Source organism: Schistocerca piceifrons, unplaced genomic scaffold, assembly GCF_021461385.2.
Source record: "Schistocerca piceifrons isolate TAMUIC-IGC-003096 unplaced genomic scaffold, iqSchPice1.1 HiC_scaffold_478, whole genome shotgun sequence".
In the NCBI taxonomy this organism is placed as follows: Eukaryota; Metazoa; Arthropoda; class Insecta; order Orthoptera; family Acrididae; genus Schistocerca; species Schistocerca piceifrons.
The window spans coordinates 49,624-72,451 of NW_025728709.1; the positions used below are offsets into that span (position 1 = coordinate 49,624).

The 22,828-nt window shown below is 48.5% G+C and overlaps 25 non-coding genes across 25 annotated transcripts; all 25 read left to right on the forward strand.

The window, feature by feature from the left end:
• The first annotated feature begins 437 nt into the window (after window positions 1-437).
• Trnas-gcu lies at window positions 438-519 on the forward strand. The gene has a single exon. It is a non-coding gene; the product is annotated as a tRNA-Ser (tRNA).
• Window positions 520-1,355: 836 nt separating this feature from the next.
• On the forward strand, window positions 1,356-1,437 carry Trnas-gcu. Its single transcript has one exon. It is a non-coding gene; the product is annotated as a tRNA-Ser (tRNA).
• An 836-nt stretch (window positions 1,438-2,273) lies between these two features.
• Window positions 2,274-2,355, forward strand: Trnas-gcu. The gene has a single exon. It is a non-coding gene; the product is annotated as a tRNA-Ser (tRNA).
• An 836-nt stretch (window positions 2,356-3,191) lies between these two features.
• On the forward strand, window positions 3,192-3,273 carry Trnas-gcu. Its single transcript has one exon. It is a non-coding gene; the product is annotated as a tRNA-Ser (tRNA).
• An 836-nt stretch (window positions 3,274-4,109) lies between these two features.
• On the forward strand, window positions 4,110-4,191 carry Trnas-gcu. The gene has a single exon. It is a non-coding gene; the product is annotated as a tRNA-Ser (tRNA).
• An 836-nt stretch (window positions 4,192-5,027) lies between these two features.
• Trnas-gcu lies at window positions 5,028-5,109 on the forward strand. The gene has a single exon. It is a non-coding gene; the product is annotated as a tRNA-Ser (tRNA).
• Window positions 5,110-5,945: 836 nt separating this feature from the next.
• Window positions 5,946-6,027, forward strand: Trnas-gcu. The gene has a single exon. It is a non-coding gene; the product is annotated as a tRNA-Ser (tRNA).
• An 836-nt stretch (window positions 6,028-6,863) lies between these two features.
• Trnas-gcu lies at window positions 6,864-6,945 on the forward strand. Its single transcript has one exon. It is a non-coding gene; the product is annotated as a tRNA-Ser (tRNA).
• Window positions 6,946-7,781: 836 nt separating this feature from the next.
• On the forward strand, window positions 7,782-7,863 carry Trnas-gcu. The gene has a single exon. It is a non-coding gene; the product is annotated as a tRNA-Ser (tRNA).
• Window positions 7,864-8,699: 836 nt separating this feature from the next.
• Trnas-gcu lies at window positions 8,700-8,781 on the forward strand. Its single transcript has one exon. It is a non-coding gene; the product is annotated as a tRNA-Ser (tRNA).
• Window positions 8,782-9,617: 836 nt separating this feature from the next.
• Window positions 9,618-9,699, forward strand: Trnas-gcu. The gene has a single exon. It is a non-coding gene; the product is annotated as a tRNA-Ser (tRNA).
• Window positions 9,700-10,535: 836 nt separating this feature from the next.
• Trnas-gcu lies at window positions 10,536-10,617 on the forward strand. The gene has a single exon. It is a non-coding gene; the product is annotated as a tRNA-Ser (tRNA).
• An 836-nt stretch (window positions 10,618-11,453) lies between these two features.
• Window positions 11,454-11,535, forward strand: Trnas-gcu. The gene has a single exon. It is a non-coding gene; the product is annotated as a tRNA-Ser (tRNA).
• Window positions 11,536-12,192: 657 nt separating this feature from the next.
• On the forward strand, window positions 12,193-12,274 carry Trnas-gcu. Its single transcript has one exon. It is a non-coding gene; the product is annotated as a tRNA-Ser (tRNA).
• An 806-nt stretch (window positions 12,275-13,080) lies between these two features.
• Window positions 13,081-13,162, forward strand: Trnas-gcu. The gene has a single exon. It is a non-coding gene; the product is annotated as a tRNA-Ser (tRNA).
• An 839-nt stretch (window positions 13,163-14,001) lies between these two features.
• Trnas-gcu lies at window positions 14,002-14,083 on the forward strand. Its single transcript has one exon. It is a non-coding gene; the product is annotated as a tRNA-Ser (tRNA).
• Window positions 14,084-14,919: 836 nt separating this feature from the next.
• Trnas-gcu lies at window positions 14,920-15,001 on the forward strand. The gene has a single exon. It is a non-coding gene; the product is annotated as a tRNA-Ser (tRNA).
• Window positions 15,002-15,837: 836 nt separating this feature from the next.
• On the forward strand, window positions 15,838-15,919 carry Trnas-gcu. The gene has a single exon. It is a non-coding gene; the product is annotated as a tRNA-Ser (tRNA).
• Window positions 15,920-16,755: 836 nt separating this feature from the next.
• Trnas-gcu lies at window positions 16,756-16,837 on the forward strand. Its single transcript has one exon. It is a non-coding gene; the product is annotated as a tRNA-Ser (tRNA).
• An 836-nt stretch (window positions 16,838-17,673) lies between these two features.
• Window positions 17,674-17,755, forward strand: Trnas-gcu. Its single transcript has one exon. It is a non-coding gene; the product is annotated as a tRNA-Ser (tRNA).
• An 836-nt stretch (window positions 17,756-18,591) lies between these two features.
• Window positions 18,592-18,673, forward strand: Trnas-gcu. The gene has a single exon. It is a non-coding gene; the product is annotated as a tRNA-Ser (tRNA).
• Window positions 18,674-19,330: 657 nt separating this feature from the next.
• Window positions 19,331-19,412, forward strand: Trnas-gcu. The gene has a single exon. It is a non-coding gene; the product is annotated as a tRNA-Ser (tRNA).
• Window positions 19,413-20,218: 806 nt separating this feature from the next.
• Trnas-gcu lies at window positions 20,219-20,300 on the forward strand. The gene has a single exon. It is a non-coding gene; the product is annotated as a tRNA-Ser (tRNA).
• Window positions 20,301-21,109: 809 nt separating this feature from the next.
• Window positions 21,110-21,191, forward strand: Trnas-gcu. The gene has a single exon. It is a non-coding gene; the product is annotated as a tRNA-Ser (tRNA).
• Window positions 21,192-22,000: 809 nt separating this feature from the next.
• On the forward strand, window positions 22,001-22,082 carry Trnas-gcu. The gene has a single exon. It is a non-coding gene; the product is annotated as a tRNA-Ser (tRNA).
• The last annotated feature ends 746 nt before the right edge of the window (window positions 22,083-22,828 follow it).

Here is a 22,828-nt window from a genome sequence, read left to right on the forward strand (position 1 = left end):
TGACTTTGCAGCCATCCGTCGCTAGTGGCCGACCAAACACCAAGCTCCATCGCAAACAGCAGGACAATCTTGGGCTAGGGGGAACGTCAAAACCTTGCAAGCAATATCAGTGTAGCGTATCGAGCTGTACGTTTCGTTGCAGTAAGTCTTGGAAAAGAATGCACAGCACCTTTCTCATTTGCATTAGACGACACTGCATGTCGATACAATGCTTATTCCTGCAGTAAATAGGTGGGCCGGTGATTTTGCCCCGATCGGATATCGACGTGGACGGATGCTGTCATTAAACGATTCGCGAGTGGGAGCTTGGTCGGCTGCACTGCGGCTTGGAATTAGACGTTAACACCGGCCCAGTACGATGTTTTGAATGCGTTTTCGAATCGACAAATGTCTTCTTTCCGCAAGCACTAGCCCAAGACACAGCTGTTGTACCAGCAGACGAGGTGGCCGAGTGGTTAAGGCGTTGGACTGCTAATCCAATGTGCTCTGCACGCGTGGGTTCGAATCCCATCCTTGTCGATGCATTTTACGTGAAGCACGCGTTTGCGGTCACTCCTCCGTGCGAAACGCCACTCAGTAGTAACAACAACGCGTGTACGTGGCAAATAGCGTGTGAATGAAATACGAGACAAAACTGCCCACCAGATGAAAGCGCACAACATTCCATAGCGTATGCCCTTCGAATTAAACATCATTTCGAGATCTACAAACCAATCAAATTTCGGCTGCAGCTACGAGTATGTTGGTATTTGCGAACGACGAGCTCTAATTTATATTTAAGTGCATACCTGTCGCAGTCATTTTAACGTATCGAGCCTATAATAATCCATCTGTAGCACAACTGTCGCCTTACGACAGTTTGTTTCAAGTGAGGCCGCCATCTACAGAAGCGATTTGGCAGGGCCCACTGGAGAGACTTGACTTTGCAGCCATCCGTCGCTAGTGGCCGACCAAACACCAAGCTCCATCGCAAACAGCAGGACAATCTTGGGCTAGGGGGAACGTCAAAACCTTGCAAGCAATATCAGTGTAGCGTATCGAGCTGTACGTTTCGTTGCAGTAAGTCTTGGAAAAGAATGCACAGCACCTTTCTCATTTGCATTAGACGACACTGCATGTCGATACAATGCTTATTCCTGCAGTAAATAGGTGGGCCGGTGATTTTGCCCCGATCGGATATCGACGTGGACGGATGCTGTCATTAAACGATTCGCGAGTGGGAGCTTGGTCGGCTGCACTGCGGCTTGGAATTAGACGTTAACACCGGCCCAGTACGATGTTTTGAATGCGTTTTCGAATCGACAAATGTCTTCTTTCCGCAAGCACTAGCCCAAGACACAGCTGTTGTACCAGCAGACGAGGTGGCCGAGTGGTTAAGGCGTTGGACTGCTAATCCAATGTGCTCTGCACGCGTGGGTTCGAATCCCATCCTTGTCGATGCATTTTACGTGAAGCACGCGTTTGCGGTCACTCCTCCGTGCGAAACGCCACTCAGTAGTAACAACAACGCGTGTACGTGGCAAATAGCGTGTGAATGAAATACGAGACAAAACTGCCCACCAGATGAAAGCGCACAACATTCCATAGCGTATGCCCTTCGAATTAAACATCATTTCGAGATCTACAAACCAATCAAATTTCGGCTGCAGCTACGAGTATGTTGGTATTTGCGAACGACGAGCTCTAATTTATATTTAAGTGCATACCTGTCGCAGTCATTTTAACGTATCGAGCCTATAATAATCCATCTGTAGCACAACTGTCGCCTTACGACAGTTTGTTTCAAGTGAGGCCGCCATCTACAGAAGCGATTTGGCAGGGCCCACTGGAGAGACTTGACTTTGCAGCCATCCGTCGCTAGTGGCCGACCAAACACCAAGCTCCATCGCAAACAGCAGGACAATCTTGGGCTAGGGGGAACGTCAAAACCTTGCAAGCAATATCAGTGTAGCGTATCGAGCTGTACGTTTCGTTGCAGTAAGTCTTGGAAAAGAATGCACAGCACCTTTCTCATTTGCATTAGACGACACTGCATGTCGATACAATGCTTATTCCTGCAGTAAATAGGTGGGCCGGTGATTTTGCCCCGATCGGATATCGACGTGGACGGATGCTGTCATTAAACGATTCGCGAGTGGGAGCTTGGTCGGCTGCACTGCGGCTTGGAATTAGACGTTAACACCGGCCCAGTACGATGTTTTGAATGCGTTTTCGAATCGACAAATGTCTTCTTTCCGCAAGCACTAGCCCAAGACACAGCTGTTGTACCAGCAGACGAGGTGGCCGAGTGGTTAAGGCGTTGGACTGCTAATCCAATGTGCTCTGCACGCGTGGGTTCGAATCCCATCCTTGTCGATGCATTTTACGTGAAGCACGCGTTTGCGGTCACTCCTCCGTGCGAAACGCCACTCAGTAGTAACAACAACGCGTGTACGTGGCAAATAGCGTGTGAATGAAATACGAGACAAAACTGCCCACCAGATGAAAGCGCACAACATTCCATAGCGTATGCCCTTCGAATTAAACATCATTTCGAGATCTACAAACCAATCAAATTTCGGCTGCAGCTACGAGTATGTTGGTATTTGCGAACGACGAGCTCTAATTTATATTTAAGTGCATACCTGTCGCAGTCATTTTAACGTATCGAGCCTATAATAATCCATCTGTAGCACAACTGTCGCCTTACGACAGTTTGTTTCAAGTGAGGCCGCCATCTACAGAAGCGATTTGGCAGGGCCCACTGGAGAGACTTGACTTTGCAGCCATCCGTCGCTAGTGGCCGACCAAACACCAAGCTCCATCGCAAACAGCAGGACAATCTTGGGCTAGGGGGAACGTCAAAACCTTGCAAGCAATATCAGTGTAGCGTATCGAGCTGTACGTTTCGTTGCAGTAAGTCTTGGAAAAGAATGCACAGCACCTTTCTCATTTGCATTAGACGACACTGCATGTCGATACAATGCTTATTCCTGCAGTAAATAGGTGGGCCGGTGATTTTGCCCCGATCGGATATCGACGTGGACGGATGCTGTCATTAAACGATTCGCGAGTGGGAGCTTGGTCGGCTGCACTGCGGCTTGGAATTAGACGTTAACACCGGCCCAGTACGATGTTTTGAATGCGTTTTCGAATCGACAAATGTCTTCTTTCCGCAAGCACTAGCCCAAGACACAGCTGTTGTACCAGCAGACGAGGTGGCCGAGTGGTTAAGGCGTTGGACTGCTAATCCAATGTGCTCTGCACGCGTGGGTTCGAATCCCATCCTTGTCGATGCATTTTACGTGAAGCACGCGTTTGCGGTCACTCCTCCGTGCGAAACGCCACTCAGTAGTAACAACAACGCGTGTACGTGGCAAATAGCGTGTGAATGAAATACGAGACAAAACTGCCCACCAGATGAAAGCGCACAACATTCCATAGCGTATGCCCTTCGAATTAAACATCATTTCGAGATCTACAAACCAATCAAATTTCGGCTGCAGCTACGAGTATGTTGGTATTTGCGAACGACGAGCTCTAATTTATATTTAAGTGCATACCTGTCGCAGTCATTTTAACGTATCGAGCCTATAATAATCCATCTGTAGCACAACTGTCGCCTTACGACAGTTTGTTTCAAGTGAGGCCGCCATCTACAGAAGCGATTTGGCAGGGCCCACTGGAGAGACTTGACTTTGCAGCCATCCGTCGCTAGTGGCCGACCAAACACCAAGCTCCATCGCAAACAGCAGGACAATCTTGGGCTAGGGGGAACGTCAAAACCTTGCAAGCAATATCAGTGTAGCGTATCGAGCTGTACGTTTCGTTGCAGTAAGTCTTGGAAAAGAATGCACAGCACCTTTCTCATTTGCATTAGACGACACTGCATGTCGATACAATGCTTATTCCTGCAGTAAATAGGTGGGCCGGTGATTTTGCCCCGATCGGATATCGACGTGGACGGATGCTGTCATTAAACGATTCGCGAGTGGGAGCTTGGTCGGCTGCACTGCGGCTTGGAATTAGACGTTAACACCGGCCCAGTACGATGTTTTGAATGCGTTTTCGAATCGACAAATGTCTTCTTTCCGCAAGCACTAGCCCAAGACACAGCTGTTGTACCAGCAGACGAGGTGGCCGAGTGGTTAAGGCGTTGGACTGCTAATCCAATGTGCTCTGCACGCGTGGGTTCGAATCCCATCCTTGTCGATGCATTTTACGTGAAGCACGCGTTTGCGGTCACTCCTCCGTGCGAAACGCCACTCAGTAGTAACAACAACGCGTGTACGTGGCAAATAGCGTGTGAATGAAATACGAGACAAAACTGCCCACCAGATGAAAGCGCACAACATTCCATAGCGTATGCCCTTCGAATTAAACATCATTTCGAGATCTACAAACCAATCAAATTTCGGCTGCAGCTACGAGTATGTTGGTATTTGCGAACGACGAGCTCTAATTTATATTTAAGTGCATACCTGTCGCAGTCATTTTAACGTATCGAGCCTATAATAATCCATCTGTAGCACAACTGTCGCCTTACGACAGTTTGTTTCAAGTGAGGCCGCCATCTACAGAAGCGATTTGGCAGGGCCCACTGGAGAGACTTGACTTTGCAGCCATCCGTCGCTAGTGGCCGACCAAACACCAAGCTCCATCGCAAACAGCAGGACAATCTTGGGCTAGGGGGAACGTCAAAACCTTGCAAGCAATATCAGTGTAGCGTATCGAGCTGTACGTTTCGTTGCAGTAAGTCTTGGAAAAGAATGCACAGCACCTTTCTCATTTGCATTAGACGACACTGCATGTCGATACAATGCTTATTCCTGCAGTAAATAGGTGGGCCGGTGATTTTGCCCCGATCGGATATCGACGTGGACGGATGCTGTCATTAAACGATTCGCGAGTGGGAGCTTGGTCGGCTGCACTGCGGCTTGGAATTAGACGTTAACACCGGCCCAGTACGATGTTTTGAATGCGTTTTCGAATCGACAAATGTCTTCTTTCCGCAAGCACTAGCCCAAGACACAGCTGTTGTACCAGCAGACGAGGTGGCCGAGTGGTTAAGGCGTTGGACTGCTAATCCAATGTGCTCTGCACGCGTGGGTTCGAATCCCATCCTTGTCGATGCATTTTACGTGAAGCACGCGTTTGCGGTCACTCCTCCGTGCGAAACGCCACTCAGTAGTAACAACAACGCGTGTACGTGGCAAATAGCGTGTGAATGAAATACGAGACAAAACTGCCCACCAGATGAAAGCGCACAACATTCCATAGCGTATGCCCTTCGAATTAAACATCATTTCGAGATCTACAAACCAATCAAATTTCGGCTGCAGCTACGAGTATGTTGGTATTTGCGAACGACGAGCTCTAATTTATATTTAAGTGCATACCTGTCGCAGTCATTTTAACGTATCGAGCCTATAATAATCCATCTGTAGCACAACTGTCGCCTTACGACAGTTTGTTTCAAGTGAGGCCGCCATCTACAGAAGCGATTTGGCAGGGCCCACTGGAGAGACTTGACTTTGCAGCCATCCGTCGCTAGTGGCCGACCAAACACCAAGCTCCATCGCAAACAGCAGGACAATCTTGGGCTAGGGGGAACGTCAAAACCTTGCAAGCAATATCAGTGTAGCGTATCGAGCTGTACGTTTCGTTGCAGTAAGTCTTGGAAAAGAATGCACAGCACCTTTCTCATTTGCATTAGACGACACTGCATGTCGATACAATGCTTATTCCTGCAGTAAATAGGTGGGCCGGTGATTTTGCCCCGATCGGATATCGACGTGGACGGATGCTGTCATTAAACGATTCGCGAGTGGGAGCTTGGTCGGCTGCACTGCGGCTTGGAATTAGACGTTAACACCGGCCCAGTACGATGTTTTGAATGCGTTTTCGAATCGACAAATGTCTTCTTTCCGCAAGCACTAGCCCAAGACACAGCTGTTGTACCAGCAGACGAGGTGGCCGAGTGGTTAAGGCGTTGGACTGCTAATCCAATGTGCTCTGCACGCGTGGGTTCGAATCCCATCCTTGTCGATGCATTTTACGTGAAGCACGCGTTTGCGGTCACTCCTCCGTGCGAAACGCCACTCAGTAGTAACAACAACGCGTGTACGTGGCAAATAGCGTGTGAATGAAATACGAGACAAAACTGCCCACCAGATGAAAGCGCACAACATTCCATAGCGTATGCCCTTCGAATTAAACATCATTTCGAGATCTACAAACCAATCAAATTTCGGCTGCAGCTACGAGTATGTTGGTATTTGCGAACGACGAGCTCTAATTTATATTTAAGTGCATACCTGTCGCAGTCATTTTAACGTATCGAGCCTATAATAATCCATCTGTAGCACAACTGTCGCCTTACGACAGTTTGTTTCAAGTGAGGCCGCCATCTACAGAAGCGATTTGGCAGGGCCCACTGGAGAGACTTGACTTTGCAGCCATCCGTCGCTAGTGGCCGACCAAACACCAAGCTCCATCGCAAACAGCAGGACAATCTTGGGCTAGGGGGAACGTCAAAACCTTGCAAGCAATATCAGTGTAGCGTATCGAGCTGTACGTTTCGTTGCAGTAAGTCTTGGAAAAGAATGCACAGCACCTTTCTCATTTGCATTAGACGACACTGCATGTCGATACAATGCTTATTCCTGCAGTAAATAGGTGGGCCGGTGATTTTGCCCCGATCGGATATCGACGTGGACGGATGCTGTCATTAAACGATTCGCGAGTGGGAGCTTGGTCGGCTGCACTGCGGCTTGGAATTAGACGTTAACACCGGCCCAGTACGATGTTTTGAATGCGTTTTCGAATCGACAAATGTCTTCTTTCCGCAAGCACTAGCCCAAGACACAGCTGTTGTACCAGCAGACGAGGTGGCCGAGTGGTTAAGGCGTTGGACTGCTAATCCAATGTGCTCTGCACGCGTGGGTTCGAATCCCATCCTTGTCGATGCATTTTACGTGAAGCACGCGTTTGCGGTCACTCCTCCGTGCGAAACGCCACTCAGTAGTAACAACAACGCGTGTACGTGGCAAATAGCGTGTGAATGAAATACGAGACAAAACTGCCCACCAGATGAAAGCGCACAACATTCCATAGCGTATGCCCTTCGAATTAAACATCATTTCGAGATCTACAAACCAATCAAATTTCGGCTGCAGCTACGAGTATGTTGGTATTTGCGAACGACGAGCTCTAATTTATATTTAAGTGCATACCTGTCGCAGTCATTTTAACGTATCGAGCCTATAATAATCCATCTGTAGCACAACTGTCGCCTTACGACAGTTTGTTTCAAGTGAGGCCGCCATCTACAGAAGCGATTTGGCAGGGCCCACTGGAGAGACTTGACTTTGCAGCCATCCGTCGCTAGTGGCCGACCAAACACCAAGCTCCATCGCAAACAGCAGGACAATCTTGGGCTAGGGGGAACGTCAAAACCTTGCAAGCAATATCAGTGTAGCGTATCGAGCTGTACGTTTCGTTGCAGTAAGTCTTGGAAAAGAATGCACAGCACCTTTCTCATTTGCATTAGACGACACTGCATGTCGATACAATGCTTATTCCTGCAGTAAATAGGTGGGCCGGTGATTTTGCCCCGATCGGATATCGACGTGGACGGATGCTGTCATTAAACGATTCGCGAGTGGGAGCTTGGTCGGCTGCACTGCGGCTTGGAATTAGACGTTAACACCGGCCCAGTACGATGTTTTGAATGCGTTTTCGAATCGACAAATGTCTTCTTTCCGCAAGCACTAGCCCAAGACACAGCTGTTGTACCAGCAGACGAGGTGGCCGAGTGGTTAAGGCGTTGGACTGCTAATCCAATGTGCTCTGCACGCGTGGGTTCGAATCCCATCCTTGTCGATGCATTTTACGTGAAGCACGCGTTTGCGGTCACTCCTCCGTGCGAAACGCCACTCAGTAGTAACAACAACGCGTGTACGTGGCAAATAGCGTGTGAATGAAATACGAGACAAAACTGCCCACCAGATGAAAGCGCACAACATTCCATAGCGTATGCCCTTCGAATTAAACATCATTTCGAGATCTACAAACCAATCAAATTTCGGCTGCAGCTACGAGTATGTTGGTATTTGCGAACGACGAGCTCTAATTTATATTTAAGTGCATACCTGTCGCAGTCATTTTAACGTATCGAGCCTATAATAATCCATCTGTAGCACAACTGTCGCCTTACGACAGTTTGTTTCAAGTGAGGCCGCCATCTACAGAAGCGATTTGGCAGGGCCCACTGGAGAGACTTGACTTTGCAGCCATCCGTCGCTAGTGGCCGACCAAACACCAAGCTCCATCGCAAACAGCAGGACAATCTTGGGCTAGGGGGAACGTCAAAACCTTGCAAGCAATATCAGTGTAGCGTATCGAGCTGTACGTTTCGTTGCAGTAAGTCTTGGAAAAGAATGCACAGCACCTTTCTCATTTGCATTAGACGACACTGCATGTCGATACAATGCTTATTCCTGCAGTAAATAGGTGGGCCGGTGATTTTGCCCCGATCGGATATCGACGTGGACGGATGCTGTCATTAAACGATTCGCGAGTGGGAGCTTGGTCGGCTGCACTGCGGCTTGGAATTAGACGTTAACACCGGCCCAGTACGATGTTTTGAATGCGTTTTCGAATCGACAAATGTCTTCTTTCCGCAAGCACTAGCCCAAGACACAGCTGTTGTACCAGCAGACGAGGTGGCCGAGTGGTTAAGGCGTTGGACTGCTAATCCAATGTGCTCTGCACGCGTGGGTTCGAATCCCATCCTTGTCGATGCATTTTACGTGAAGCACGCGTTTGCGGTCACTCCTCCGTGCGAAACGCCACTCAGTAGTAACAACAACGCGTGTACGTGGCAAATAGCGTGTGAATGAAATACGAGACAAAACTGCCCACCAGATGAAAGCGCACAACATTCCATAGCGTATGCCCTTCGAATTAAACATCATTTCGAGATCTACAAACCAATCAAATTTCGGCTGCAGCTACGAGTATGTTGGTATTTGCGAACGACGAGCTCTAATTTATATTTAAGTGCATACCTGTCGCAGTCATTTTAACGTATCGAGCCTATAATAATCCATCTGTAGCACAACTGTCGCCTTACGACAGTTTGTTTCAAGTGAGGCCGCCATCTACAGAAGCGATTTGGCAGGGCCCACTGGAGAGACTTGACTTTGCAGCCATCCGTCGCTAGTGGCCGACCAAACACCAAGCTCCATCGCAAACAGCAGGACAATCTTGGGCTAGGGGGAACGTCAAAACCTTGCAAGCAATATCAGTGTAGCGTATCGAGCTGTACGTTTCGTTGCAGTAAGTCTTGGAAAAGAATGCACAGCACCTTTCTCATTTGCATTAGACGACACTGCATGTCGATACAATGCTTATTCCTGCAGTAAATAGGTGGGCCGGTGATTTTGCCCCGATCGGATATCGACGTGGACGGATGCTGTCATTAAACGATTCGCGAGTGGGAGCTTGGTCGGCTGCACTGCGGCTTGGAATTAGACGTTAACACCGGCCCAGTACGATGTTTTGAATGCGTTTTCGAATCGACAAATGTCTTCTTTCCGCAAGCACTAGCCCAAGACACAGCTGTTGTACCAGCAGACGAGGTGGCCGAGTGGTTAAGGCGTTGGACTGCTAATCCAATGTGCTCTGCACGCGTGGGTTCGAATCCCATCCTTGTCGATGCATTTTACGTGAAGCACGCGTTTGCGGTCACTCCTCCGTGCGAAACGCCACTCAGTAGTAACAACAACGCGTGTACGTGGCAAATAGCGTGTGAATGAAATACGAGACAAAACTGCCCACCAGATGAAAGCGCACAACATTCCATAGCGTATGCCCTTCGAATTAAACATCATTTCGAGATCTACAAACCAATCAAATTTCGGCTGCAGCTACGAGTATGTTGGTATTTGCGAACGACGAGCTCTAATTTATATTTAAGTGCATACCTGTCGCAGTCATTTTAACGTATCGAGCCTATAATAATCCATCTGTAGCACAACTGTCGCCTTACGACAGTTTGTTTCAAGTGAGGCCGCCATCTACAGAAGCGATTTGGCAGGGCCCACTGGAGAGACTTGACTTTGCAGCCATCCGTCGCTAGTGGCCGACCAAACACCAAGCTCCATCGCAAACAGCAGGACAATCTTGGGCTAGGGGGAACGTCAAAACCTTGCAAGCAATATCAGTGTAGCGTATCGAGCTGTACGTTTCGTTGCAGTAAGTCTTGGAAAAGAATGCACAGCACCTTTCTCATTTGCATTAGACGACACTGCATGTCGATACAATGCTTATTCCTGCAGTAAATAGGTGGGCCGGTGATTTTGCCCCGATCGGATATCGACGTGGACGGATGCTGTCATTAAACGATTCGCGAGTGGGAGCTTGGTCGGCTGCACTGCGGCTTGGAATTAGACGTTAACACCGGCCCAGTACGATGTTTTGAATGCGTTTTCGAATCGACAAATGTCTTCTTTCCGCAAGCACTAGCCCAAGACACAGCTGTTGTACCAGCAGACGAGGTGGCCGAGTGGTTAAGGCGTTGGACTGCTAATCCAATGTGCTCTGCACGCGTGGGTTCGAATCCCATCCTTGTCGATGCATTTTACGTGAAGCACGCGTTTGCGGTCACTCCTCCGTGCGAAACGCCACTCAGTAGTAACAACAACGCGTGTACGTGGCAAATAGCGTGTGAATGAAATACGAGACAAAACTGCCCACCAGATGAAAGCGCACAACATTCCATAGCGTATGCCCTTCGAATTAAACATCATTTCGAGATCTACAAACCAATCAAATTTCGGCTGCAGCTACGAGTATGTTGGTATTTGCGAACGACGAGCTCTAATTTATATTTAAGTGCATACCTGTCGCAGTCATTTTAACGTATCGAGCCTATAATAATCCATCTGTAGCACAACTGTCGCCTTACGACAGTTTGTTTCAAGTGAGGCCGCCATCTACAGAAGCGATTTGGCAGGGCCCACTGGAGAGACTTGACTTTGCAGCCATCCGTCGCTAGTGGCCGACCAAACACCAAGCTCCATCGCAAACAGCAGGACAATCTTGGGCTAGGGGGAACGTCAAAACCTTGCAAGCAATATCAGTGTAGCGTATCGAGCTGTACGTTTCGTTGCAGTAAGTCTTGGAAAAGAATGCACAGCACCTTTCTCATTTGCATTAGACGACACTGCATGTCGATACAATGCTTATTCCTGCAGTAAATAGGTGGGCCGGTGATTTTGCCCCGATCGGATATCGACGTGGACGGATGCTGTCATTAAACGATTCGCGAGTGGGAGCTTGGTCGGCTGCACTGCGGCTTGGAATTAGACGTTAACACCGGCCCAGTACGATGTTTTGAATGCGTTTTCGAATCGACAAATGTCTTCTTTCCGCAAGCACTAGCCCAAGACACAGCTGTTGTACCAGCAGACGAGGTGGCCGAGTGGTTAAGGCGTTGGACTGCTAATCCAATGTGCTCTGCACGCGTGGGTTCGAATCCCATCCTTGTCGATGCATTTTACGTGAAGCACGCGTTTGCGGTCACTCCTCCGTGCGAAACGCCACTCAGTAGTAACAACAACGCGTGTACGTGGCAAATAGCGTGTGAATGAAATACGAGACAAAACTGCCCACCAGATGAAAGCGCACAACATTCCATAGCGTATGCCCTTCGAATTAAACATCATTTCGAGATCTACAAACCAATCAAATTTCGGCTGCAGCTACGAGTATGTTGGTATTTGCGAACGACGAGCTCTAATTTATATTTAAGTGCATACCTGTCGCAGTCATTTTAACGTATCGAGCCTATAATAATCCATCTGTAGCAAGCAATATCAGTGTAGCGTATCGAGCTGTACGTTTCGTTGCAGTAAGTCTTGGAAAAGAATGCACAGCACCTTTCTCATTTGCATTAGACGACACTGCATGTCGATACAATGCTTATTCCTGCAGTAAATAGGTGGGCCGGTGATTTTGCCCCGATCGGATATCGACGTGGACGGATGCTGTCATTAAACGATTCGCGAGTGGGAGCTTGGTCGGCTGCACTGCGGCTTGGAATTAGACGTTAACACCGGCCCAGTACGATGTTTTGAATGCGTTTTCGAATCGACAAATGTCTTCTTTCCGCAAGCACTAGCCCAAGACACAGCTGTTGTACCAGCAGACGAGGTGGCCGAGTGGTTAAGGCGTTGGACTGCTAATCCAATGTGCTCTGCACGCGTGGGTTCGAATCCCATCCTTGTCGATGCATTTTACGTGAAGCACGCGTTTGCGGTCACTCCTCCGTGCGAAACGCCACTCAGTAGTAACAACAACGCGTGTACGTGGCAAATAGCGTGTGAATGAAATACGAGACAAAACTGCCCACCAGATGAAAGCGCACAACATTCCATAGCGTATGCCCTTCGAATTAAACATCATTTCGAGATCTACAAACCAATCAAATTTCGGCTGCAGCTACGAGTATGTTGGTATTTGCGAACGACGAGCTCTAATTTATATTTAAGTGCATACCTGTCGCAGTCATTTTAACGTATCGAGCCTATAATAATCCATCTGTAGCACAACTGTCGCCATCTACAGAAGCGATTTGGCAGGGCCCACTGGACAGACTTGACTTTGCAGCCATCCGTCGCTAGTGGCCGACCAAACACCAAGCTCCATCGCAAACAGCAGGACAATCTTGGGCTAGGGGGAACGTCAAAACCTTGCAAGCAATATCAGTGTAGCGTATCGAGCTGTACGTTTCGTTGCAGTAAGTCTTGGAAAAGAATGCACAGCACCTTTCTCATTTGCATTAGACGACACTGCATGTCGATACAATGCTTATTCCTGCAGTAAATAGGTGGGCCGGTGATTTTGCCCCGATCGGATATCGACGTGGACGGATGCTGTCATTAAACGATTCGCGAGTGGGAGCTTGGTCGGCTGCACTGCAGCTTGGAATTAGACGTTAACACCGGCCCAGTACGATGTTTTGAATGCGTTTTCGAATCGACAAATGTCTTCTTTCCGCAAGCACTAGCCCAAGACACAGCTGTTGTACCAGCAGACGAGGTGGCCGAGTGGTTAAGGCGTTGGACTGCTAATCCAATGTGCTCTGCACGCGTGGGTTCGAATCCCATCCTCGTCGATGAATTTTACGTGAAGCACGCGTTTGCGGTCACTCCTTCTCCGTGCGAAACGCCACTCAGTAGTAACAACGACGCGTGTACGTGGCAAATAGCGTGTGTATGAAATACGAGACAAAACTGCCCACCAGATGAAAGCGCACAACATTCCATAGCGTATGCCCTTCGAATTAAACATCATTTCGAGATCTACAAACCAATCAAATTTCGGCTGCAGCTACGAGTATGTTGGTATTTGCGAACGACGAGCTCTAATTTATATTTAAGTGCATACCTGTCGCAGTCATTTTAACGTATCGAGCCTATAATAATCCATCTGTAGCACAACTGTCGCCTTACGACAGTTTGTTTCAAGTGAGGCCGCCATCTACAGAAGCGATTTGGCAGGGCCCACTGGAGAGACTTGACTTTGCAGCCATCCGTCGCTAGTGGCCGACCAAACACCAAGCTCCATCGCAAACAGCAGGACAATCTTGGGCTAGGGGGAACGTCAAAACCTTGCAAGCAATATCAGTGTAGCGTATCGAGCTGTACGTTTCGTTGCAGTAAGTCTTGGAAAAGAATGCACAGCACCTTTCTCATTTGCATTAGACGACACTGCATGTCGATACAATGCTTATTCCTGCAGTAAATAGGTGGGCCGGTGATTTTGCCCCGATCGGATATCGACGTGGACGGATGCTGTCATTAAACGATTCGCGAGTGGGAGCTTGGTCGGCTGCACTGCGGCTTGGAATTAGACGTTAACACCGGCCCAGTACGATGTTTTGAATGCGTTTTCGAATCGACAAATGTCTTCTTTCCGCAAGCACTAGCCCAAGACACAGCTGTTGTACCAGCAGACGAGGTGGCCGAGTGGTTAAGGCGTTGGACTGCTAATCCAATGTGCTCTGCACGCGTGGGTTCGAATCCCATCCTTGTCGATGCATTTTACGTGAAGCACGCGTTTGCGGTCACTCCTCCGTGCGAAACGCCACTCAGTAGTAACAACAACGCGTGTACGTGGCAAATAGCGTGTGAATGAAATACGAGACAAAACTGCCCACCAGATGAAAGCGCACAACATTCCATAGCGTATGCCCTTCGAATTAAACATCATTTCGAGATCTACAAACCAATCAAATTTCGGCTGCAGCTACGAGTATGTTGGTATTTGCGAACGACGAGCTCTAATTTATATTTAAGTGCATACCTGTCGCAGTCATTTTAACGTATCGAGCCTATAATAATCCATCTGTAGCACAACTGTCGCCTTACGACAGTTTGTTTCAAGTGAGGCCGCCATCTACAGAAGCGATTTGGCAGGGCCCACTGGAGAGACTTGACTTTGCAGCCATCCGTCGCTAGTGGCCGACCAAACACCAAGCTCCATCGCAAACAGCAGGACAATCTTGGGCTAGGGGGAACGTCAAAACCTTGCAAGCAATATCAGTGTAGCGTATCGAGCTGTACGTTTCGTTGCAGTAAGTCTTGGAAAAGAATGCACAGCACCTTTCTCATTTGCATTAGACGACACTGCATGTCGATACAATGCTTATTCCTGCAGTAAATAGGTGGGCCGGTGATTTTGCCCCGATCGGATATCGACGTGGACGGATGCTGTCATTAAACGATTCGCGAGTGGGAGCTTGGTCGGCTGCACTGCGGCTTGGAATTAGACGTTAACACCGGCCCAGTACGATGTTTTGAATGCGTTTTCGAATCGACAAATGTCTTCTTTCCGCAAGCACTAGCCCAAGACACAGCTGTTGTACCAGCAGACGAGGTGGCCGAGTGGTTAAGGCGTTGGACTGCTAATCCAATGTGCTCTGCACGCGTGGGTTCGAATCCCATCCTTGTCGATGCATTTTACGTGAAGCACGCGTTTGCGGTCACTCCTCCGTGCGAAACGCCACTCAGTAGTAACAACAACGCGTGTACGTGGCAAATAGCGTGTGAATGAAATACGAGACAAAACTGCCCACCAGATGAAAGCGCACAACATTCCATAGCGTATGCCCTTCGAATTAAACATCATTTCGAGATCTACAAACCAATCAAATTTCGGCTGCAGCTACGAGTATGTTGGTATTTGCGAACGACGAGCTCTAATTTATATTTAAGTGCATACCTGTCGCAGTCATTTTAACGTATCGAGCCTATAATAATCCATCTGTAGCACAACTGTCGCCTTACGACAGTTTGTTTCAAGTGAGGCCGCCATCTACAGAAGCGATTTGGCAGGGCCCACTGGAGAGACTTGACTTTGCAGCCATCCGTCGCTAGTGGCCGACCAAACACCAAGCTCCATCGCAAACAGCAGGACAATCTTGGGCTAGGGGGAACGTCAAAACCTTGCAAGCAATATCAGTGTAGCGTATCGAGCTGTACGTTTCGTTGCAGTAAGTCTTGGAAAAGAATGCACAGCACCTTTCTCATTTGCATTAGACGACACTGCATGTCGATACAATGCTTATTCCTGCAGTAAATAGGTGGGCCGGTGATTTTGCCCCGATCGGATATCGACGTGGACGGATGCTGTCATTAAACGATTCGCGAGTGGGAGCTTGGTCGGCTGCACTGCGGCTTGGAATTAGACGTTAACACCGGCCCAGTACGATGTTTTGAATGCGTTTTCGAATCGACAAATGTCTTCTTTCCGCAAGCACTAGCCCAAGACACAGCTGTTGTACCAGCAGACGAGGTGGCCGAGTGGTTAAGGCGTTGGACTGCTAATCCAATGTGCTCTGCACGCGTGGGTTCGAATCCCATCCTTGTCGATGCATTTTACGTGAAGCACGCGTTTGCGGTCACTCCTCCGTGCGAAACGCCACTCAGTAGTAACAACAACGCGTGTACGTGGCAAATAGCGTGTGAATGAAATACGAGACAAAACTGCCCACCAGATGAAAGCGCACAACATTCCATAGCGTATGCCCTTCGAATTAAACATCATTTCGAGATCTACAAACCAATCAAATTTCGGCTGCAGCTACGAGTATGTTGGTATTTGCGAACGACGAGCTCTAATTTATATTTAAGTGCATACCTGTCGCAGTCATTTTAACGTATCGAGCCTATAATAATCCATCTGTAGCACAACTGTCGCCTTACGACAGTTTGTTTCAAGTGAGGCCGCCATCTACAGAAGCGATTTGGCAGGGCCCACTGGAGAGACTTGACTTTGCAGCCATCCGTCGCTAGTGGCCGACCAAACACCAAGCTCCATCGCAAACAGCAGGACAATCTTGGGCTAGGGGGAACGTCAAAACCTTGCAAGCAATATCAGTGTAGCGTATCGAGCTGTACGTTTCGTTGCAGTAAGTCTTGGAAAAGAATGCACAGCACCTTTCTCATTTGCATTAGACGACACTGCATGTCGATACAATGCTTATTCCTGCAGTAAATAGGTGGGCCGGTGATTTTGCCCCGATCGGATATCGACGTGGACGGATGCTGTCATTAAACGATTCGCGAGTGGGAGCTTGGTCGGCTGCACTGCGGCTTGGAATTAGACGTTAACACCGGCCCAGTACGATGTTTTGAATGCGTTTTCGAATCGACAAATGTCTTCTTTCCGCAAGCACTAGCCCAAGACACAGCTGTTGTACCAGCAGACGAGGTGGCCGAGTGGTTAAGGCGTTGGACTGCTAATCCAATGTGCTCTGCACGCGTGGGTTCGAATCCCATCCTTGTCGATGCATTTTACGTGAAGCACGCGTTTGCGGTCACTCCTCCGTGCGAAACGCCACTCAGTAGTAACAACAACGCGTGTACGTGGCAAATAGCGTGTGAATGAAATACGAGACAAAACTGCCCACCAGATGAAAGCGCACAACATTCCATAGCGTATGCCCTTCGAATTAAACATCATTTCGAGATCTACAAACCAATCAAATTTCGGCTGCAGCTACGAGTATGTTGGTATTTGCGAACGACGAGCTCTAATTTATATTTAAGTGCATACCTGTCGCAGTCATTTTAACGTATCGAGCCTATAATAATCCATCTGTAGCACAACTGTCGCCTTACGACAGTTTGTTTCAAGTGAGGCCGCCATCTACAGAAGCGATTTGGCAGGGCCCACTGGAGAGACTTGACTTTGCAGCCATCCGTCGCTAGTGGCCGACCAAACACCAAGCTCCATCGCAAACAGCAGGACAATCTTGGGCTAGGGGGAACGTCAAAACCTTGCAAGCAATATCAGTGTAGCGTATCGAGCTGTACGTTTCGTTGCAGTAAGTCTTGGAAAAGAATGCACAGCACCTTTCTCATTTGCATTAGACGACACTGCATGTCGATACAATGCTTATTCCTGCAGTAAATAGGTGGGCCGGTGATTTTGCCCCGATCGGATATCGACGTGGACGGATGCTGTCATTAAACGATTCGCGAGTGGGAGCTTGGTCGGCTGCACTGCGGCTTGGAATTAGACGTTAACACCGGCCCAGTACGATGTTTTGAATGCGTTTTCGAATCGACAAATGTCTTCTTTCCGCAAGCACTAGCCCAAGACACAGCTGTTGTACCAGCAGACGAGGTGGCCGAGTGGTTAAGGCGTTGGACTGCTAATCCAATGTGCTCTGCACGCGTGGGTTCGAATCCCATCCTTGTCGATGCATTTTACGTGAAGCACGCGTTTGCGGTCACTCCTCCGTGCGAAACGCCACTCAGTAGTAACAACAACGCGTGTACGTGGCAAATAGCGTGTGAATGAAATACGAGACAAAACTGCCCACCAGATGAAAGCGCACAACATTCCATAGCGTATGCCCTTCGAATTAAACATCATTTCGAGATCTACAAACCAATCAAATTTCGGCTGCAGCTACGAGTATGTTGGTATTTGCGAACGACGAGCTCTAATTTATATTTAAGTGCATACCTGTCGCAGTCATTTTAACGTATCGAGCCTATAATAATCCATCTGTAGCACAACTGTCGCCTTACGACAGTTTGTTTCAAGTGAGGCCGCCATCTACAGAAGCGATTTGGCAGGGCCCACTGGAGAGACTTGACTTTGCAGCCATCCGTCGCTAGTGGCCGACCAAACACCAAGCTCCATCGCAAACAGCAGGACAATCTTGGGCTAGGGGGAACGTCAAAACCTTGCAAGCAATATCAGTGTAGCGTATCGAGCTGTACGTTTCGTTGCAGTAAGTCTTGGAAAAGAATGCACAGCACCTTTCTCATTTGCATTAGACGACACTGCATGTCGATACAATGCTTATTCCTGCAGTAAATAGGTGGGCCGGTGATTTTGCCCCGATCGGATATCGACGTGGACGGATGCTGTCATTAAACGATTCGCGAGTGGGAGCTTGGTCGGCTGCACTGCGGCTTGGAATTAGACGTTAACACCGGCCCAGTACGATGTTTTGAATGCGTTTTCGAATCGACAAATGTCTTCTTTCCGCAAGCACTAGCCCAAGACACAGCTGTTGTACCAGCAGACGAGGTGGCCGAGTGGTTAAGGCGTTGGACTGCTAATCCAATGTGCTCTGCACGCGTGGGTTCGAATCCCATCCTTGTCGATGCATTTTACGTGAAGCACGCGTTTGCGGTCACTCCTCCGTGCGAAACGCCACTCAGTAGTAACAACAACGCGTGTACGTGGCAAATAGCGTGTGAATGAAATACGAGACAAAACTGCCCACCAGATGAAAGCGCACAACATTCCATAGCGTATGCCCTTCGAATTAAACATCATTTCGAGATCTACAAACCAATCAAATTTCGGCTGCAGCTACGAGTATGTTGGTATTTGCGAACGACGAGCTCTAATTTATATTTAAGTGCATACCTGTCGCAGTCATTTTAACGTATCGAGCCTATAATAATCCATCTGTAGCAAGCAATATCAGTGTAGCGTATCGAGCTGTACGTTTCGTTGCAGTAAGTCTTGGAAAAGAATGCACAGCACCTTTCTCATTTGCATTAGACGACACTGCATGTCGATACAATGCTTATTCCTGCAGTAAATAGGTGGGCCGGTGATTTTGCCCCGATCGGATATCGACGTGGACGGATGCTGTCATTAAACGATTCGCGAGTGGGAGCTTGGTCGGCTGCACTGCGGCTTGGAATTAGACGTTAACACCGGCCCAGTACGATGTTTTGAATGCGTTTTCGAATCGACAAATGTCTTCTTTCCGCAAGCACTAGCCCAAGACACAGCTGTTGTACCAGCAGACGAGGTGGCCGAGTGGTTAAGGCGTTGGACTGCTAATCCAATGTGCTCTGCACGCGTGGGTTCGAATCCCATCCTTGTCGATGCATTTTACGTGAAGCACGCGTTTGCGGTCACTCCTCCGTGCGAAACGCCACTCAGTAGTAACAACAACGCGTGTACGTGGCAAATAGCGTGTGAATGAAATACGAGACAAAACTGCCCACCAGATGAAAGCGCACAACATTCCATAGCGTATGCCCTTCGAATTAAACATCATTTCGAGATCTACAAACCAATCAAATTTCGGCTGCAGCTACGAGTATGTTGGTATTTGCGAACGACGAGCTCTAATTTATATTTAAGTGCATACCTGTCGCAGTCATTTTAACGTATCGAGCCTATAATAATCCATCTGTAGCACAACTGTCGCCATCTACAGAAGCGATTTGGCAGGGCCCACTGGACAGACTTGACTTTGCAGCCATCCGTCGCTAGTGGCCGACCAAACACCAAGCTCCATCGCAAACAGCAGGACAATCTTGGGCTAGGGGGAACGTCAAAACCTTGCAAGCAATATCAGTGTAGCGTATCGAGCTGTACGTTTCGTTGCAGTAAGTCTTGGAAAAGAATGCACAGCACCTTTCTCATTTGCATTAGACGACACTGCATGTGGTTACAATGCTTATTCCTGCAGTAAATAGGTGGGCCGGTGATTTTGCCCCGATCGGATATCGACGTGGACGGATGCTGTCATTAAACGATTCGCGAGTGGGAGCTTGGTCGGCTGCACTGCAGCTTGGAATTAGACGTTAACACCGGCCCAGTACGATGTTTTGAATGCGTTTTCGAATCGACAAATGTCTTCTTTCCGCAAGCACTAGCCCAAGACACAGCTGTTGTACCAGCAGACGAGGTGGCCGAGTGGTTAAGGCGTTGGACTGCTAATCCAATGTGCTCTGCACGCGTGGGTTCGAATCCCATCCTCGTCGATGAATTTTACGTGAAGCACGCGTTTGCGGTCACTCCTTCTCCGTGCGAAACGCCACTCAGTAGTAACAACGACGCGTGTACGTGGCAAATAGCGTGTGTATGAAATACGAGACAAAACTGCCCACCAGAAGAAAGCGCACAACATTCCATAGCGTATGCCCTTCGAATTAAACATCATTTCGAGATCTACAAACCAATCAAATTTCGGCTGCAGCTACGAGTATGTTGGTATTTGCGAACGACGAGCTCTAATTTATATTTAAGTGCATACCTGTCCCAGTCATTTTAACGTATCGAGCCTATAATAATCCATCTGTAGCACAACTGTCGCCATCTACAGAAGCGATTTGGCAGGGCCCACTGGAGAGACTTGACTTTGCAGCCATCCGTCGCTAGTGGCCGACCAAACACCAAGCTCCATCGCAAACAGCAGGACAATCTTGGGCTAGGGGGAACGTCAAAACCTTGCAAGCAATATCAGTGTAGCGTATCGAGCTGTACGTTTCGTTGCAGTAAGTCTTGGAAAAGAATGCACAGCACCTTTCTCATTTGCATTAGACGACACTGCATGTCGATACAATGCTTATTCCTGCAGTAAATAGGTGGGCCGGTGATTTTGCCCCGATCGGATATCGACGTGGACGGATGCTGTCATTAAACGATTCGCGAGTGGTAGCTTGGTCGGCTGCACTGCAGCTTGGAATTAGACGTTAACACCGGCCCAGTACGATGTTTTGAATGCGTTTTCGAATCGACAAATGTCTTCTTTCCGCAAGCACTAGCCCAAGACACAGCTGTTGTACCAGCAGACGAGGTGGCCGAGTGGTTAAGGCGTTGGACTGCTAATCCAATGTGCTCTGCACGCGTGGGTTCGAATCCCATCCTCGTCGATGAATTTTACGTGAAGCACGCGTTTGCGGTCACTCCTTCTCCGTGCGAAACGCCACTCAGTGGTAACAACGACGCGTGTACGTGGCAAATAGCGTGTGTATGAAATACGAGACAAAACTGCCCACCAGAAGAAAGCGCACAACATTCCATAGCGTATGCCCTTCGAATTAAACATCATTTCGAGATCTACAAACCAATCAAATTTCGGCTGCAGCTACGAGTATGTTGGTATTTGCGAACGACGAGCTCTAATTTATACTTAAGTGCATACCTGTCCCAGTCATTTTAACGTATCGAGCCTATAATAATCCATCTGTAGCACAACTGTCGCCATCTACAGAAGCGATTTGGCAGGGCCCACTGGAGAGACTTGACTTTGCAGCCATCCGTCGCTAGTGGCCGACCAAACACCAAGCTCCATCGCAAACAGCAGGACAATCTTGGGCTAGGGGGAACGTCAAAACCTTGCAAGCAATATCAGTGTAGCGTATCGAGCTGTACGTTTCGTTGCAGTAAGTCTTGGAAAAGAATGCACAGCACCTTTCTCATTTGCATTAGACGACACTGCATGTCGATACAATGCTTATTCCTGCAGTAAATAGGTGGGCCGGTGATTTTGCCCCGATCGGATATCGACGTGGACGGATGCTGTCATTAAACGATTCGCGAGTGGGAGCTTGGTCGGCTGCACTGCGGCTTGGAATTAGACGTTAACACCGGCCCAGTACGATGTTTTGAATGCGTTTTCGAATCGACAAATGTCTTCTTTCCGCAAGCACTAGCCCAAGACACAGCTGTTGTACCAGCAGACGAGGTGGCCGAGTGGTTAAGGCGTTGGACTGCTAATCCAATGTGCTCTGCACGCGTGGGTTCGAATCCCATCCTTGTCGATGCATTTTACGTGAAGCACGCGTTTGCGGTCACTCCTCCGTGCGAAACGCCACTCAGTAGTAACAACAACGCGTGTACGTGGCAAATAGCGTGTGAATGAAATACGAGACAAAACTGCCCACCAGATGAAAGCGCACAACATTCCATAGCGTATGCCCTTCGAATTAAACATCATTTCGAGATCTACAAACCAATCAAATTTCGGCTGCAGCTACGAGTATGTTGGTATTTGCGAACGACGAGCTCTAATTTATATTTAAGTGCATACCTGTCGCAGTCATTTTAACGTATCGAGCCTATAATAATCCATCTGTGTGAGGCCGCCATCTACAGAAGCGATTTGGCAGGGCCCACTGGAGAGACTTGACTTTGCAGCCATCCGTCGCTAGTGGCCGACCAAACACCAAGCTCCATCGCAAACAGCAGGACAATCTTGGGCTAGGGGGAACGTCAAAACCTTGCAAGCAATATCAGTGTAGCGTATCGAGCTGTACGTTTCGTTGCAGTAAGTCTTGGAAAAGAATGCACAGCACCTTTCTCATTTGCATTAGACGACACTGCATGTCGATACAATGCTTATTCCTGCAGTAAATAGGTGGGCCGGTGATTTTGCCCCGATCGGATATCGACGTGGACGGATGCTGTCATTAAACGATTCGCGAGTGGGAGCTTGGTCGGCTGCACTGCAGCTTGGAATTAGACGTTAACACCGGCCCAGTACGATGTTTTGAATGCGTTTTCGAAT